The sequence below is a fragment of the Chrysochloris asiatica genome, unplaced genomic scaffold (assembly GCF_000296735.1).
Source record: "Chrysochloris asiatica unplaced genomic scaffold, ChrAsi1.0 scaffold00278, whole genome shotgun sequence".
NCBI lineage: Eukaryota > Metazoa > Chordata > Mammalia > Afrosoricida > Chrysochloridae > Chrysochloris > Chrysochloris asiatica.
In genome coordinates this window covers 1,698,702-1,712,221 of record NW_006408796.1, presented here as the reverse complement: position 1 = coordinate 1,712,221, position 13,520 = coordinate 1,698,702, and the positions used below count along the sequence as shown (strand labels likewise).

General features: G+C 40.4%; 1 pseudogene; it reads left to right on the top strand.

Annotated features, from left to right (window-relative positions):
- The first annotated feature begins 11,765 nt into the window (after nt 1-11,765).
- On the top strand, nt 11,766-12,291 carry LOC102812864 (annotated as a pseudogene).
- Nucleotides 12,292-13,520: the final 1,229 nt, after the last annotated feature.

The following is a 13,520-nucleotide window of genomic DNA, read 5'->3' as shown; positions in this document are numbered from 1 at the left end:
AGGTATGAATTAGGGTTATATCCTTTCAACATACTCATTCAATCTCTATACTAAGCAATAAATATGAGAAACTGGGTTATGAAGAACATGGTATCAAGACTGAAGGAAGGTTCATTAACAACAAATAATGTGCTGATTACATAATCTTGCTTGCTGGAAGTGAAGAGAACTTGAAGCATTTACTAATGAAGTTCAAAGACTACAGCCTTCAGTATGTATTACACCTCTATGTGTACATATATATACAGTATATACATATATAAAACCCACAAATTGTCAAAACTGGGCAAATAAATAACATCTTGATGTTGAATGGAGAAAAGATTGAAGTTGCCAAGGATAAATTTTACTTGGATCCACAATCAATGCTCAGGAGAACGGCAGCAAAGAAATCAAAGGGTATATTGTACTGGGCAAATCTGCCACACAAGACCTCTTTCAAGTGGTAAAGAGCAAAGATGTCAGTTTGGGGACTGAGGTACACCTGACCCAAGTCTTGGTATTTTCAATCTCCTCATATGAACTTAAAAATTAGAAAATGAGCAGAGGGTAGAGCAATTTCAGCATCAATTAACATTATCAAAGATGTGTTTCTGGTAGCATAGTGGGTTATGCATTGACTATTAATTGCAAGGTCAGAAGTTTGAATTCACCAAGCTGCTCCGTAAACATTTACAGCCTCAGAAACCCTATACAGGGTTGTCCTGAGTTGAAAACAACTCAACAGCTTGCAGCAGCAGCAGCAACAGCAGCAGCAGATATGCTAAAAGAGATTATTGGGACCAAGCCCAGAGTTTCTGATTCAGTGTGTCTGGAGTGGGCCTGGCCATTTGCATTTCTTACAAGTACCCAGGTGATTCTGGTGTTACTGAGATTGTGCATGGAGGAACCAAAACCAAACAACAAAAGCGCAAGCCTGTTACCTTCTAGCCAATTCCCTCTCAAAGCAGAACTGTTCAGTAGGGTTTTCTGGACCATAATCTTCATGGAAGCAGATCACCTCTTTCTCTCACAGAGCATCTGGGTGGGTTCTAACTGCTACCTTGACAGTAGCAGCCAATGTCAAACTACTTACACCAAGGGACCATTGTATGTGGAGAGCCACTGGATTAAAGATAAAGGATACAAGTCAAAAAAGGGGTAAAGAACTGTCCGTGTTGGACTAGGATAAATTAATAGTCAGTCACTTGATGTCACTCAAATAAGCTGTTGAATGATGATGCATGGAGAGGATTGTAGTCATTGCAATGAAACGAAATACGATAGGATGAATGTAAAGCTGGTGTTCTCCCATGTAAACTATCGCTCAATTCACAATGAAAACTTAAAAAAAGTAAATAAATAAAATAAGAACCTATACAAAATTTGAAGACAAATTGTTATGGTATGCTGTCAAGTTGATTTAGATTCATAGTAACCTCATGTGACTGAATAGAACTGCCCCACATGGTTTCCTAGGCTATCATTTTTGCAGGAGTGATTCCCAGGTCTTTATTTTACAGAGGCGTTAAGAATTCAATGCCACTGAGTCCATCCAACTCACAGCAACACTATATAGTGTTCCTGAGATTGAAAATCTTTATGAGAGTAGACAGCCACTCACAGAGTGGCTAGTGGTTTTGAACAGCTGACCTTGTGGTTAGTAGCCCAATGCTTACACTACAGTGCCACCCGAGCCTCTGGGTGGGTTCAAATTGCCACCCTTTTGGTTAGCAGACGAGAGTTCAACCACTGCACCCTCAGGGCTTCTTTTGAACACAAATTGTTGTCAAGTCCATTTGACTCATGGCAACTCTATATAGGGTTTCCGAGGAGTGACTGGTGGGTTTGAAGCATCGAATGCTGCAACACACCAAAAGTCCAAATTGTTGTTGTTTAGTGCTGTTTAGTTGGTTTTGACTTCATAGCGACCCTGTATAGGGTTTCCAAGGAGCAGCTGGTGGGTTTAAACAGTCTAGTGCTGATCCACAGTGCCACACATGAAGTTGTTGTTGTTAACTGACTCCAAATTGTTGTTGTTTAGTGCCATCAAGTCAGTTCTGACTCGTAGTGATCCTGTGTAGGGTTTCTGAGGAGTTTGTAGTGTAGTGCTGATACTATAGTACCACACCAGGAGTACAAATTGTTGTTGTTAGGTGCCATAGAGTCAGTACCAACTCATAGCCACCTCATGCACAGCAGGACAAAACACTGCCTGATCCTGAGCCAACCTCACTACTGTTGCCACGCTTGAGTCCATCGATGCTGCCACTTGGCCAATCCATCTTGTTGGGGGTCTTCCTCTTTTTCTCTGACCCTCCACCTTACCAAACATGATATGCTTCTCCAGCGACTGGTCCCTCTTGACAATATGTCTGAAGTATGAGTGACGAAGTTTGGCCATCTTGGCCTCCAAGGAGCACTCTGGCTGCACTTCTTCTAAAACGGATCTATTGGTTTAGTTCTTTTGGCAGCCCATGGAACTTTCAATATTAGGAGGCAGTAAATGGTGCATATAACAGAGTTTCCATAACCAATAAATAACATCTGTTCCTGGAAAGTTCTATCCTCAGCTGCAATGCGCTGGGCTGCAAAGTTGGTTTGAACCACAAGATTGGCAGTTCAAGCTCACCAGCTGCTCCTAAGAAACCCTATACAGGGTTGCTATGGGTTGGATCTGGCTCGATGGCATTTAACAAGAACAATAACAACAACAACTCTGTCATATTCTTCAAATTTGCTCAGATGATACTTTCTGAACTTCAGCCAACTATTAACCTTGTGGTCCACGCCCACTGCTCACACTTATCCCCAGCCTTCCTTCCTACTTCTTACCACATAGTATCTTCTGTCATACTATATAACTCAGTTTGTCATTGTGTTCATCATTTACTATTTGCCCTCCAGACCCCTCCTGGTACCAAGAACTTTAACTTTTCCAAAGTTATTCCTTTTTCTTTGATTTACACATCATTTATACAAACACTTAAAAATATGTTTTCACCTCTGGTGACAATGAAATGTTAAGTTACCTGTAAGAAAGAATTGGTTAATAAATGAGATCACAAATGCTACCCATTTTCTGATATTTCTCATCCTTGGTGTCCTGCAGACTCTAGTTGGGAACGGATGTGTTTTATTAGCTGATAGGGGAGTTTTATATCTTTGGTAGTTTTATATCTGACAACTTGTATATAAATTGTGGGAAATCTTGAAAGAAATAAACAATGCAAGATTCTAATGTGCAACAAAACCCGACACCCCACGCAAGCCCAAATCAGTGTATTACAAAGGGATTTCTAGGTTATCAATTGCTTTGTCTATTTTGTTGTTGTTGGTAGGTGGCATCAAGTTGGTTGCAACCCATAAGGACCCTATGTACAACAGAAGGAAACACTGCCCAGTCCTGCACCATCCTAACAATGCTTTGTCTATAATTGCTAAGTGCTATAGAATCTGTTCCGACTCATAGTGACCCTGTATAAGGTTTCTGAGGAGCAGCTGGTGAGTTTGAACTGCCGTCCTTGTGGTTAGTAGTCCAGTACTTATCCTACAGCACCATCCCAGAAGTCATTGTTGTTAGGTGCCGGCGAGTTGTTTTCACTCATAGCCATCCCATATTGAGTTTGTGAGGAGTGGCTGGTGGATTTGAACCATGGACCATGCGATTCAACCCAACATTGCAGTGGAGTGCTTATCCTACAGCATCACACCAAGACTCCTTTGTCAGTAGTAGTGGTCCTGTGTTAGAATGCTTGGATATTGGGAACAAATAATTATATGCTCCAGTATCTCATATTGTGTGAGTCAAATCTGTTTCCTAATCCAAGGAAGGATTTAATTTCAAATAGCGTGTACCTCATTGAATAAACAAAAATGAATAGCTCTTTATTCAGAGTTGATTTAGGTTGACACAGAAGCATAAAAAAGCATACTCATGGTGCCCTTTGCACAAACACACATGAGCTTTTAGGCAAACACATCATAGAAAGGAGTGTCCAGGATCAATCTCACAGTAGCAAAATTCAACATCAAGTAATTTAACCCTTTTCCTCCATTTAATCACATTTATCTAGCTGGGAGCAAATAATGGTTGAGTTCCTGGATGGTGCAAAAGATGAACACACTCAGCTACTAATCACAACTTTGAAAGTTCTAGTCCATTTACAGGTGCCTTGGAAGAAAGATATGTTGATCTCCTTCTGAAACATTAGTCAGTGAAAACACTATTGAACAGTTCTTCTCTGACACATATTGGTTTCCACGCAATAGGGCCACCATAAGTCAGTCTACATGATGAAAACTGGCTTTTAAAATAGTGAATGACCTAAAAGAGGTAATTCCCCTTTAAGTCCTGTCACTTAGTCCAAGAAATCACCAAATTCTTAGACTTCATTAAGCAATTAATCTAATTGAAGAATTGATGCATGTGAAATATGGTGTTGGTGATGAATATTGAATATACCAGAAGAACAAACAAAACTGTCTTGAAGAAATAGTAGAATACTCCTTAGAAGAGTGGAAGATGAGACGTTACCTCATATACTTTGAACATGCCATCAGGAGGGAGGAAGACATCATTCTTGGCAGTTGTTGTTGTTGTTAAGTGCCGTGGAGTCAGTTCCAACTCATAGTGACCCTGTACAGGGTTTCTGAGGCTATAAATGTTTATGGGAGCAGAATACCTCATCTTTCTCACACAGAACTGTTGGTAGTTTCGAACTGCTGACCTTGAGGTTGGCAGTTCGATTTGTAACCTCTATGCTACCAGAGCTCCTTATCCTTGGTAGAGGGTCAGTCAAAAAAAGGAAGACCCTCAATGAGATGGATTGATACAATGACTGTAGCAATGGGTTCAAACATTACAACGATTGTGAGGCTGGTCTATGACTGGGCAGTACTTAATTTTATTGTACATAGGGTTGCTATGAGTGAGAACCAACTAGATGACATTTAACAACAACAATAGGATAACTGGTGCCAGTGACAAAGGGGTGCACTACAGATACAACCAGGTTTTCATATATTGTTGTTGTTGTTAGGTACTGCAAGGTTATATCATCTGCATATCACAGGTTGTTAATGAGTCTTCCTCCAATCCTGATGCCATGTTCTTCTTAAAATCCAGCCTCTTGAATCACTTGTTCAGTATACAGACTGAATAAATATAGTGAAAGAATACAAACAACTCTGTTTCACATCTTTCCTGATTTTAAATCATTCAGTGTTCCATTTCTGCTCCCGTAAAGATTTACAGCCTCGGAAACCCTGTACAGGGTTGCTATGCGTCGGAACCAACTCCATGGCACATAACCACCACCACCACCAGCGTCCCATTGGTCTGTTCGAACAGCTGCTTCTTGCTCTAGGTACATGAACACAATCAAGTATTCTGGAATACCCATTCTTCACAATTTCATCCATAGCTTGTCATGACACACCATCAAAAGTCTTTGTATAGTCATAAAGCATAAATAAACATCTTTCTGGTATGCTCTGCTTTCAGCTAAGATCCTTCTGACATCAGCAATGATATCCTTAGTTCTGCATCCTCATTTAAATCTGGCTTCAATTTCTGGCATTTCTGTCAATGCACTGTTGAAGCCATTTTTGGATTATCTTCAATAAAATTCTACTTGCATGCTAATTAATAATATTGTTGGATGATTTCCACATTCTGATAGGTCACCTCTCTTTGGGCACAAATATGGATCTCTTCCAACAGGTAGTTGTCTCCCAAATTTCTTGGCATAGATGAATGAGGACCTCCAGTTCTTCATCAGTTTGTTGAAAGATTTCTATTAGTATTCTGTTCATTCCTGGAAGCTTGTTTTTCACTAAAGCCTTCAGTGCCACTTGGACTTCCTCAGTATTATCAGTTCTTAGTCATATGCTATCTCTTGAAATGGTTGGACATTGACTGTTTCATTTTGGCACAATGACTCTTGTTTATACCTTAGATTTCTTTTTGATGCTCTCTGCATCATTCAATATTTGGTCCAAAGACATCTTCAGTACAGTAAGTCGAGGCTTGAATTTATTCTTTAGTTATTTCAGCTTGAGAAATTCTGTGTTCTTTTTGGTTTTTTAATCCCAGGTCTTCACACAATTCCTATAATACTTTGTCTTCTTAAGCTGCTCTTTGTAATTTTCTTATTAGCCCTTGAGTTCTCATTTCTTCCATTTGCTTTAGTATCTCTATGTTGCTAAAACTTCAGACTCTCTTGTGACATTTATTTTCATCTTTTTTTCTTTCTTGTCTTTTTAATGAACTTTGGTTTCTTCTTATATGATGTTCTGGATGTTATCCCATTGCCTTTCTGGTCTTTGGTCATTTAGTGTCTGATGGATCAAATCTGTTTTTTAGATGGTCTATAAATTCAGGTGGAATATGTTCAAGGTCAAATTTTTACTCTCATGGACTTGTTTTAATTTTCTTCAGCTTCAGCCTGAACTTGCTTATGAGCAATTGGTGATCTGTTCTTCATTGGCTTCTGGCTTTGTTTTGGCTGATAATATTAGCCTCAGCTCTCTCCACAGATGTAGTCAATTTGATTCCTGTGTATTCCATCTGGTGAGGTCCATGTGTACAGACTTCTTTTATTTTGTTTAAAAAGGTATTTGCAGTGAATAAGTTATTGGTCCTGCAAAATTCTATCACACATTCTCTAGCATAATTTCTATCACCAAGACCATATTTTCCAACTACTGGCCTTTGTTTCCAACTTTCACATTCCAATAAAAAGTAATTATCAATAGATTATATGTTTGATCAATTTCAGACTGAAGAAGATGGTAGAATTCTTCAGTTTCATCATCAATGGCTTTAGTAGTTGGTACATACATTTGAATAATAGTGGTGTTAACTAATCTTCCTTGTAGACCTATGGATGTTATTCTATTCCAGACAGGGTTGGACTTCAAGATAGATCTTGAAATGTTCTTTCTGATGATGACTATCATGCCATTCTTCTTGAATTTACCATTTCTGACATAGTAAACCATATGATTATCAGATTCAAAAGACTGAAGGTTTCAAAGACTTCAGTTTGCTCAGATCAACCATCAAGACTCATGGAAGCAGCAGTTAAGGAATGAAACAATGTTATTGCACTAAGTAAATCTTCTGCACAAGAACTCTATAAAGTGTTCAAGAGCAAAGATGTTAGAGGACTAAGGTGAACCTGACCCAAGCCATGGTATTTTTAATAACCTCATGGGCATGTGAAAGTTGGACAATGAATAAAGAAGATTGTAGAAGAACTGGAGAAGAATATTAAAAGTACCATTGGCCATCAAAAGAGCAAACAAATCTGCTTTGGAAGAAGTGCAGCCAGAATGGTTCTTGAATCCAGGATGGCCAGACCTCATCTCTCATACTTTAGATATCACATCATCTATCAGGACTAGTCCCTGGAGAAAGACACTATACTTGTTAAACTGGAGGGTCAGTGCAAGGAGGAAGAACCGTAATGAGCTGGATCAGCACAGTGTCAGCAGTAACAATTGTGAGGTTGGTTCAGGAGCGGGTAGTATTTCGTTCTGTTGTACATATGGTCCTTGTGAGTTGGTATGGACTATGGACTCAATGGCACCTAACAAGAACAACAATAACAGAAAGAAAGCCCTAGCCGTCAGCCAGTGAAAACCCTGTACATCACAATGATGTGGTCTGCAACCAGTTATGGGGATGGCACAGAACTAGGTAGACAGCACTGTGCCTGGGACGTATGCTGAGTGGGGAGCCAAGTTGAAGGCAGTTAGCAACAAGTGTATTTTATAGTAAGGGGGAGACCTGGTGGTGCTGTAGGATACGTACCTGACTGCTAGCCACGAGGTTGGTAGTTCCAATCCATCAGCTCCTCATTGGGAGAAAGATGAACTTCTGTTCCCGCAAAGACTTACAGCCTCAGAAACCCCGTATATGATTGTTGTGAGTCAGAACTGACTTGATAGTACTTAACAATAACAATAGAAACTGAGACCTTGAGAGTGTAACTACTTTCCACAATGGAGCAACAGTTGCAAGAATGATACCTCAGTGGTCTTCACCCTCAGTTCTACTTATTTGATCAATGTGGAAAACAGAATCAAATATTCAGCCAGAGTTAGACTGAGCATCACTTGCTCTTATTATATTATTGTTTTGCCTGGTATGAGGCTATAGGATACACACTGGACTGACTGCTAACTGTAAAGTTGGCAGTTCAAATCCCCTCAGCTACTCTTGGAAACCTATACAGGTTTCTATGAGTAGAAACCAACTCTATCACACACAACAACAACAACAACATCAATGCATATTGAGTAATGGTGGCTCATGTAGAATTTTCACCTTGAATATAGGAAACCCAGATGGAGCATGAGATGGAATTGAAATAAGTTCCTGGGGAGGGAAAAAAGAAAAGTATGAATATATTCATATACATATAATTTAAAATATTATAAAACAAAACTTAAGAAAATGTTAAAATATGATGAAAGATAATCATGCATATTTAAAAATAATACAGAAAGAGGAAAGAAAATAGCAGTCTATGTAATGAGAAGACAGGAATCTTCCAAAATGAGAGAATGGCGAGTGAAATCATTTCTATATATCCGTCACATTTGTATAATTATGACCTTTGAATTTTTAAAACTATTCAACCTCATTTTTGTTTTCACTGCAAAGCAGTAGGTGTCCCAGAGTATGTACTTAAGAAGCGTTAGTTAAAATGAATTTAAATTACTTTAGTTTGGCAAGATTATTTCTTTTTCTCAGTGCTCTGAGAGAAAAATCATTAAATGGATTTTTATCTTGCCTTTCATAAATGTCTCACTAGAGCTGCACCATTTGAAATTTTTACCTTGCCGGAATATTCTGTTCTGCTGTTTGTGGTTTGCCTCCTTCTCTTATCCTTGTGAAAAGTACCCACAAGAGAGGCCTGGGTAGTCCACAATGTCAAATTGCAAAGACTTCAGCAAACAGTTTCTATGTCTTGAAACCAAACTGAGCCTGAAGCCAACTGAGCTCAGATTCGTGTTGTTTGATGCTGCCATTGCTTCTGCTGCTGTTTATTTCATCCACCCCAAGCAGAGAAGAAGAGAATATTTGCTTGGACTCCAATTCCTTGTCTGAATTTATCACTTTTACAGTTGTTTGTTGCTATTAGATGCCTTTGAGTTGGCTCCTGATTCTAAGCGACCCCCGTGCATAATGTGACAAAATGCTACCTGCTCTTGCAGCATTCCAGTGATGACCTGCTGATCCGATTGCTGTGCTCCATAGGGGTTTTCATTGGCTGCTTTCACAAATAGATTCTCAGGCCTTTTTTACTAGTCTATTTTGAGCTGGAAGCTTCATGGAAACCTGTTCGACATCCTAGCGATGTGCAGTGTTGAATTAACCAATAAGCAAGGTAAGCATGGATTCTTGGTGTGGTACTGTAGGATAAGCTCTGGACTGCAAACCACAAGGTTGGCGGTTCAAACTTACCAGCTGCTCCTCAGAAACCTTGCACAGGGTCACTATGAATCTGAATCAACTCGATGGCACTTAACAACAACAGCAGTTAGGTAAACATGACCTTACTTGTGCTTAATCAGTAGTGAATAATTTCACCATCGTAAAAACACTGCTACTAGGTCTGGCTGACATCTGTCTCTCTCCCAACCCCAAATCACCTTCTTATAGAATTATCTTTTTCTAAAGATAATTTAAAAATGGCTGTACTGTACATTGACAGGGAAGTACCAGATGTTCAAGCTGGATTCAGACGAGGAAGTGGAACAAGGGATCGCATTGCTGAAGTCAGGTGGATCTTGGTGAAAGCAGACAATACCAGAAAGATATTTACCTGTGCTTTATTGTCGGGGACTGTCCTTGACATAGGAACTTGGTTCACGAGTGTTTGGTTCACGAGGAGGGGATATCCGGCAGCGACAGGGATAGCGAAAGAATACACAGAAAGACAGAAGGAGGGGGACAAGGAGGCACCACGAAACCAGGGTGGTTGCATCACTGGTGGGCAGGCTTGGGACCACAGGCATCATGGCCTCTGCAGGCAGCAACTCACTGCCCTGCAATCTTTACTGCATGCCCTCCAACCTGAAATGCACTGCAATCTTTACTGCATGCCCTCCAACCCGTAATGCACACCTGGGCCGACCTGGGCCTCTGTTTTACTTAGGGGAGGAGCTTCACACCAAGCTGGGAGGGACTAAAACAGGATACAGCTAACATCAGTAAATTTCCAGACATTCAGGTAACTTTACATCATACGTCGCTGGTTTGAATCCCAGGCCAGCAACTTGGTTTCTTAGGCTCAATTAACACATCTATAGCCCCTGAGCTCAGTTGGGGCAAGGTGAAAGGGAAGGACAAAAAGCTTGGGCAGAGTCCTGCTGTTTTAGCTTCCTGAGCCAGGTTTTCAGGAACTTGGCTGAATAACCAGCACCAGGGAGAGGTTCAGGGAAGATGGCTTTTTTGTCTGTAGAACAAAGAACTGTGAAGTAGCTAAGCTATTTTCAGTTAATCCTTTGGAGAAAGGCTTGACCTTTGAAACCTTTAGTCTCGGCTTTAGGAGGTTTTAATATTTCTCTGTGGATAATAAGGGTTCATGTTTGGAATTAAATAAATATAACTGAACACTAAGAAGAAAAACAATTTGCCATTAACTGCCAAGTGGCTAGATCTGTTCCTCAGAGCCTGCGGCCTGTATAGTCTACACATGGTCTGCAACACTTTATTGACAATGCAATTGTGTGAATCATGAAAAGCTATGGGCAACGTTGTGGAAAATTAGTATTTCAGAACACTTACTTGTGCTCATAAGGAACCTGTACATAGACCAACACGCAGTAGTTCGAACCAAAAAAGGGAAAACTGAATGGTTTAAAATTAGGAAAGGTGTGCACCAGGATGGTGTTCTTTCAACATATTATTCCATCTCTGTGCTGAGCACTTAATCTGAGAAGCTGTTTTATATGAAGAAAAATGTGGCAACAAGATTAGAGGAAGACTCATTAATAAGGAGCTCTGCTAGTGTAGTGGTTATGAATCGGGCAGTGAATCTTAAGGTCAGCAGTTCAAAACTACCAGCCACTCCACAGGAGAAAGATGAGGCTTCTTGCTCCTGTAAAGATTTACAGCCTCGGAAACCCCGTACAGGGTCTCTATGGGTCAGAACCAACTCGATGGCACTTAACAACAACAGCAACATTAACAACGTGTGAAATGCAAATGATACAACCTTGCTTGCTGAAAGTGAAGCAGACTTAAAATACTTACTGATGAAGATCAAAGACCACAGCCTTCGATATGGGTTACATCTCAATGCAAATGAAACACAAATCCTCACCACTGAGCTAATAAATAGCATCAAGAGAAATGGAGAGAAGATTAATCTTGTGAAAGACTTCATTTTGCCCAGATCAATTATCAACACTCATGGACGCAGCAATCAAGAAACTAAATGATGTATTGCATTAGGCAAATCTGCTGTAAAAGACCTCTTTAAATTGTTGAAGAGTAAAAATGTCAGTTTGAGGACTAAGGTGCACCTGACCCAAGGACATTGGCATTTTCAATAACCTCATATGCAAGCGAAAGTTGGACAAGCGAAAAAGGAAGACCATAGAAGAATTGATGCATCTGAGTTATGGTGTTAGAGGAGAATGTTGAAAGTACCATGGACTGCCCAAAAAACAAAGTAATGTGTATTGGAGAGAAGTACACTCAGAATGCTCTTTGAGAGTTGCAGTCGTGTCTTCCGAGTTCCTAGTTCTCTAAGAGCGCGGACAGAATGGCCTCCCAGAACTCTGACCCAGCTGCAGCCAGTGTCATCGCCGCCCAGAAAGGGGCTGAGCCCAGCAGGGGCGCCAAAGGGGTGGGGGGTGTCTGTGGGCAAGAGGTAACAGTAGGAGCTGATGACCCTCATGTCTGGTAACAAAGGCATTTCTGCCTTCCCTGAATCAGACCATCCATGGAGTAGTCTGGCACAGTATACGAAGACCTAAGGTACAAGCTCTCCCTCGAGTTCACCAGTGGCTACCCTTACAACGCGCCCACAGTGAAGTTCCTCACACCCTGCTATCACCCCAACGTGGACACTCAGGGTAACATCTGTCTAGACATCCTGAAGAACAAATGGTCCGCCCTCTATGACGTCGGAACCATCCTCCTCTCAATCCAGAGCCTGCTGGGAGAACCCAATATTGATAGCCCTTTGAACACACATGCTGCCGAGCTCTGGAAAACCCCCACATGTGGCCTTTAAGAAATACCTGCAGGAAACCTACTTAGAGAAAGTCTCCAGCCAAGAGCCCTGACCCCATCTGTCCAGACCCTCCCTGTATTGTCTATTTTTACCTTAGATGGTCTGTCCATTCCTTGATTGGTGTACAGGACTCGATCTTAAACTGTGCAGTCATTTTTGTTTGTTTTTAAATTAACTCTCCTTTTGAGCCCTGGTGATGAATATATTAAATAAATACATTTTGGGTTCGCAAAAAAAAAAAAAAAAGAATACTTCTTAGAAGCCAGAATGGCTAGACTTCATCTCTTATGCTTCAGACAGGAGGGATCGGTTCCTGGAAAAGTATATCATGTTTGGAAATGTGGAGGGTCAGAAAAAAAAGAGGAAGACCCCCCCAATGTAGCAATTTATTTACTAAATCTGTCATGATCAATGTCACATGTTTCTCAGACATCAAAGATGATAGTAAGTAAGCACAAGTAAGCTCATGCTTACTGAGTAATCCAACCTTGGCAACATGCAGGCTTCCACTGATAGCCTGATGTTAGTTGTGCTTGAGATCCATTGGGTGGGAATTGAACCTGGGTCTCCCACATGGAAGGTGAGAATTCTACCACGGAGCCATGGCTGCCCTTATGTTTATTTAGAGCTTTGCCACCGCCTTTCGCATTATATTAGGAACAGTAGAAATCTTTTGGGGCACTTCAGAATTCCAGCTGGAGAAATCATTGTTATAAGACCTTTCACAGTAGGGAGGTTTAATGATCTGTTAGGCACTTATCTGCCTTGAGAACTAGTTTTTAAATATAGTGTTATATTTCATTGGAAAATTTACATTAAAAAATCTAACTTCCTGAAGGCACCAAATTTCTAAATAAGGATTATTATTCCAAAGGGCTTGGACTATATTTTAGAACTCATTCCCACCCACATTTCACAGAATGATAGCAGGCAGCAGAATTTCACATTTGGAAGAGATTTTCTTCAGATTTCTTCTTTAGACCTGCCATAGGATCAGGATGGGGGAGGGGCAGTTCACACACAACTTCCAGAGTCTAGGGTGATTTTCGCTTGATTTATATGAATAGCCTGTTGTCCTTCACCACACACACATATATATAACATTAAACAACATTTTATAATGTACGGTAGAGATCACCTGGTTTCACTTTCTAAATTTACTGATGAGAAAATTGAGGCCCAAGAAGATTAAAATTCTGTCCTCAGATGAGGAAAAGAGCCAGAATTAGAAATGAAGCTAATGATCCTGATCATTCTTCTACTATGTTGTTGTTGTTACTA